The 5,108-nt window shown below is 60.1% G+C and overlaps 1 protein-coding gene across 2 annotated transcripts in view; it reads left to right on the top strand.

The window, feature by feature from the left end:
- SH2B3 (SH2B adaptor protein 3) overlaps positions 1-5,108 on the top strand; it is a 37,234-nt gene that overhangs the window by 1,484 nt on the left and 30,642 nt on the right. The window lies entirely within an intron of this gene.

Raw genomic sequence — 5,108 nt, 5'->3', positions numbered from 1 at the left:
TTGGGGAAGTTGGAAGGGTTTTTAATACGGTTTTTCTGAGCCTTTCCCACAACCCCCTCTATGGGAGGGGAAATCCTTCTGAGCCAAAGGGTGAGCATTCCTAGAACTTCGTGAGTCCCCGCGGGCCACGGCGTCAGCCGGCGGTATCCGCTGCTGGGGTCTGAGGACCTTCAAGGGGCTCAGCAGAGGAGGGTCTGGAGACTTCCATTCTCCCTCTGTCTCTTTCCAGCTGAGGTCATGGGCAAGTGACACTTAACGGACCTCAGTTTCCCGCTATGCGAAATGGGGTAATAACAAGTTCGTGGTAGGGATTTAATAAGTCAGTGTGTGAAAAGCACCTGCTGCCTGGCAGAGAAAGGTCCACGTACAGGTGTGGGGGGTGATTTTATCGTCACCACCGTTAGCGTCGTGGTCAGTGTCGTGGAATGTCGTTCCTCAGCTTCCCTGGAGTGCCTCCTGCACCTGCAGCTCTCGGGGTCCCGAGTCTGGGAGAGGAATTCTGAAGACCCAGGCAGGAGGAGGTGATGGTGCTTCCTGGCCATGCGGCCTTGCCTGACCACGCCAGCCTCAGTTTCCTCATCTGTCAAGTGGGTGTGATAACAGTACCTGTGTCGTAAGGTCGTTGGAACCGTAAAGAGTGAAGTCACAGTGTTTAGAACGGCTTGGTCAGGAGGAGTGATGAGGAGCAGTGAGGAGATGGGCATTATCTGGTTCGACACGGATGTCAGCTCTGCTTGTTTCCTTCTGATTTTCCACCCCCACCCCCACCCCTCTGCACCCTGGGCTTGATCTTTCTCCGATAAACAGGACTTCCTAACCCCCGTCAGATCCTCTGGAACCTCTCCAGATACGGCGGTTCAGCCTGTGGGGGCCCGTGGACGTCTGGGTCCAGCTGGGCCACCTCAGGACACCCTCCGCCTCCTGAATGGAGCCTCCCCGAGGGAAGACGGGGTGGGGCTGGGGGCACTCGGAGGGACCTCCCAGTGGCCAGTCCCAGTGCTGCCCACTCCGAGCGGGGAGACGGAGCACATAAAGCTGGGCCTGGCACTCAATTAATAATAGGTATTATTATTGTTGTTGTTGTTATTACAAGAAGAGGCCTTTCCTGTTAAGCTCTCTCTTTTCCCTGGTAGCAGCATGGGCTTTGGGGCCAAATCTGGGTTCTGTCAGCTTCTAGCTGTGAGGCCTTAGGCAAGTTACCTGATCTCTCTGGGCCTCACTTGGCCAGTAGGGGCCAAGAGTCCCCACTTCCCCAGGGTATATGTCTGTATGTGAGCTCGTATGCAAAGGGCATGGGCCTGGCACAGAGTAGGGACTCGAACTGTGTTGGCTGTAATTGCTATGGCTGTGTGACCCTGGGCTTGTCCCGTAACCTCTCTGAGCTATGGTTCTCCTCATCTGACATGGGAGTACTAATGACTACAGGATAGGGTTGTTTTGAGAGGAGGTATGCACGGGGCCTGGCATGCAGTCAGCGCTCAGTAAGTTTGAGCTATGCTATTAATGCCCAAAGCGGGCTGGCACTTAATTGCCAGGTTTCCTGGGAGAACGGTCCCCAGGGCCCGGGTGCCAGCATCCTCAGCTGGGCGGGGCAGGGAGCCACTTCCATCTGGCAGACAGAGAAGCCTGCCGTAGAGTGCAGAGGTGCAACCCGAGCGGCTGGTTCCCAGCAGACCCTGTTCCCAGCTCCCACCCTCCCTGAGGAAACTGAGGCGGGCAGGCTGCCCAGGGGAAGTGACTCAGCTGGGGTCACTCGCTGAGTCAGGCCTAATTGGACCCAGGAGCCCTGTGCCCCAGCTCCCTCTCTTCCGGCCCCCCTCCCAGGTCCCTTGGGGACTGGGCAGGTCCAGAGGCCACAGCTGGATACCTGCTCAGTTGGGCCCTGAGGCCTGGGCGCCCTGCGTTCCTCAGTCGGGACTCCAGGGTTCCCCTGGGCGGCTCGTCTTGTGTCCCTCCTCCCAGCAGGGGCAAGGGGCACTTCCCCGGGAGAGCGGGTCCTCCTGGCGTCCCGGCCCCGCCTCGGCCGGAAACCCGGCAGCTGAGCAGATGGCTGGAAGGTTTTTCCTCCCACGCCACCCTGACAGGGGTCGGCGAGGGGGGCCGGGCTGCAGGCTTCCTCGTGAGCCAGGCCCGGAGCCCCTGGGGGCCTGCCCGGATGTGGGCCCCCACCCTGGCTGGCTGGGGGGAGCCTGCCGCTGCCCCTTGTGTCCCCAGGGAGGCCTGGGAGGGAGGAAGTCTGTGCCCTGCTCACCGGGAGCTGACTCACAGGGCGCCTGATGGGGGGCTGGCCTTTCGAGGCGGGGATGGGGGTAGGACGGGACACAAAAGAGGGCCTTTGGCACAGAATCTGCCCTTTGAGAGCTGGCACTCTGGTATCTTCTCACAGGAGGGCCCAGAGAGAGTGATGAGTGTGAGGAGAGATGCACAGGAGCGGGAAGCTTGAGCACACCCCTCCCGATACTATGAAGTGGCATGGTCAGCGGTGGGGAGGGGGTTGGGGGAGGTCCTCACTTGAAGGAAGAAGTCCCATGCTGAGACAGGCAGGGGGTGGCGTTCAGAGAGTCTTGGCTTTCCCCACTCCTGGCTGGGTCAGTGGCCGGGGTGTCAGGCTGAGGGTCGGGGCAGAGGCAGCTGGAGGACAGTTCCTGTTCTGGCAGCCTGATAAATGTCCCTGGACACTAGGTGACTTCGAGAGGGTGCGTCAGGGCCCTGCTGGCTCCGCTGGTCCAGAGCAGAACCCACCCCTCGGCCTCCCCAGGGCCCCGGGGCCCTTGCTCCCTGCTTGCCCCAGGCTTCTCCAGTCTGACCAGTGTGAATGGTGTGGAAGGGCAGGGAGCTGCCTGCCAGGCCATGTGTGTTGGCGTCCCCTAGCTCTTTGGGCCTCCCTGGGCATGGGGTCCAGGCTGCTAGAGAAGTTGGTGCTGTGGGTGGGAAAGACAGAAACGCTCCCTGTGGCCCGGAGTCAACCCCGAGGCCTCCTGGAGGAGGTGTTTCCCTCCGAAGGTGTGAGACTTCCTGCCCAAGTGTCTGTGAGCTGGAGGAGGGCGGGGGCTCCAGACTGGCTCATTTTAACTTCATTCACCACAGTTTAAAATCTCCCCAAGCCTTGGCAGGTGGAATTCCCCCAGGTGGGTAGAGGCCTTCTTTGCACCTGAGCCTGATGATTAAGGGAACCGTACGCTCCCCAGGTTCGCTCGTTACACAGGGTGATGGGGCAGAGCGGGGCTGGGAGCCCCCGTCTCTGGAGCCACGGCTTGGAGTGGGCCCCACAGCTCAGAGCCAGGCTCTTCCCTGACTTGACAGCAGCTCAAGGATCCCCCAGGATGGACAGGCGTGAGCGGGGACAGCAGGCACGGGCTAAGGCTTCATGGCCCTCCTTTGTGACCCTTGGCTGACTCTCCGGTGGACACAGTTGTTCTGAATTCAGGGTCATGAGAGGCAGGATCCCCCGGCCCGGGCCCTCAGATGGGTGTGGGGCGCGCTGCCCTGTGTGTTTGCTATGAGGCCTGGGAGGATGGGCGACACCAGGGTGCCCCAGGACGTGGTCCTGCCGCTCCACATCGTCTCATCCTCGGCCCTCAGCCTGGTATGGGGTCAGGGGAAATCCTAGAGCCCCCACAGTGGGACCCCTGCCCCAGGAGCCCAGGCTAAGCAGGGGGACAGACCCCCCGGATTTACAGGCCCTCTGTGTCCCCCTGGCTGCCCAGGCCCCACATGCTACAGGGGGGACAGAGTGCCCCAAGAACCCCTCCCCACCCCCCAACCTAAGCCTGAGGGCCCCTGGGAGTCCCGGATGATGATGACCGCTTCCTGCCAGCAGCCCTTCGGCCCTGACCCCTGGGCCGGCCGGACCTCATCAATCGCTCTCCTCCCGGCCTGGCCCACAGTAAGTGCTCAGTGAGCGGCTACCCACTGGGCTGTGGCCCAAGGAGGGGACCTCCTTCCCTCGGCCTGGCTGCTCGCCTGGCTACGCCACCTCCCCAGCCTGGCCTCCCCCGCTAGGGCCACAGTCGAGCGCTCTGCTGGCCATTTCCTGCCAGAACTGCCTCTTCCCTGAGAAGCCCTTTTGTTCGGGCCCCCGTGACACCCCCTGCCCGGCCCGGCCCACGAGGCCAGGCTCCCTGGAGCTCCTTGTGGCAGGCAGGCCTGACCTTCTCCGGAGCTGGAGGGTCTCTGTTCTAACAATAATAGTAACAAAATAGCAACAGCCCATGTTTCCCCAGCCCTGTGCTGAACGCCTCAGAGACATCACTTCTTAGATGCTCCTGGCGCACAGTGAGGGACAGACATCAGCCCATTTTACAGATGGGGATGCTGAGGCTCAGAGAGGGAAGCACCCTCTTCTGCATCACACAGCGAGGAAGTGGCGGAGGTGGGACGTGGACCCAGGTGTGGTTGGTAGCTCCACCATGCACAGGGCGTCCGGGGGGTGGGGGTGTCTCGGTGGGCTTCTCAGAGCCTCACTGCCTTTCCTGTCGGTCTGTGCGGTCAGGAGTGTGACTCCAAGAGCATGGCTGTCAAATGGCAGCCGCCTCAACCCTAGGAGCTCACTAATTCATAAACTGCTATTTCTGGAGCGCCTGCTCTGGCCAGGCCCACCCTGGGGTGTGAGCCAGAGTCAGATGCCTCTCAGCCCTCCGAGCAGGGGGATGACCAGGGAGCTGTATTGCTCAGGTTCTCTTGCCAGTGGAGCAGGCCAGGTTCTAATCCTGCTCTGCCCCTCACTGGCCGTGGGACCCTGGGCGAGCCACTCCTCCCATGCCTCGATTTTCTCATCTATAAAATGGGTATTACACAAGGCCTCCTCCCTCCAGTGGGGATTAGGTGAGTAAATATGCTATGCACTGTCCAGCACAGAGCAGGGGACCTAGAAAGCCTGAAATACGTCATTTATTATTATTTCTGGTTTTAAATTTTTATTTATCTTTTTAATTGAGATATAATTGACATGGAACGTTCTGTTAGTTTCCAGTGTACAACATAATCACTACATTTATAGTGGTGGTCCTTTCTCAACATACACAAGTATCGGATCCGCAGGTTTTAAAGTGTGTACCCTGTGGCTATTTTCCTGACTACCTGGTGGGTCTCGGGCCTGGTTGGAGGAG

This window comes from Equus caballus, chromosome 8 (assembly GCF_041296265.1).
Source record: "Equus caballus isolate H_3958 breed thoroughbred chromosome 8, TB-T2T, whole genome shotgun sequence".
In the NCBI taxonomy this organism is placed as follows: domain Eukaryota; kingdom Metazoa; phylum Chordata; class Mammalia; order Perissodactyla; family Equidae; genus Equus; species Equus caballus.
This window is presented reverse-complemented; position numbering and strand designations above follow the sequence as displayed.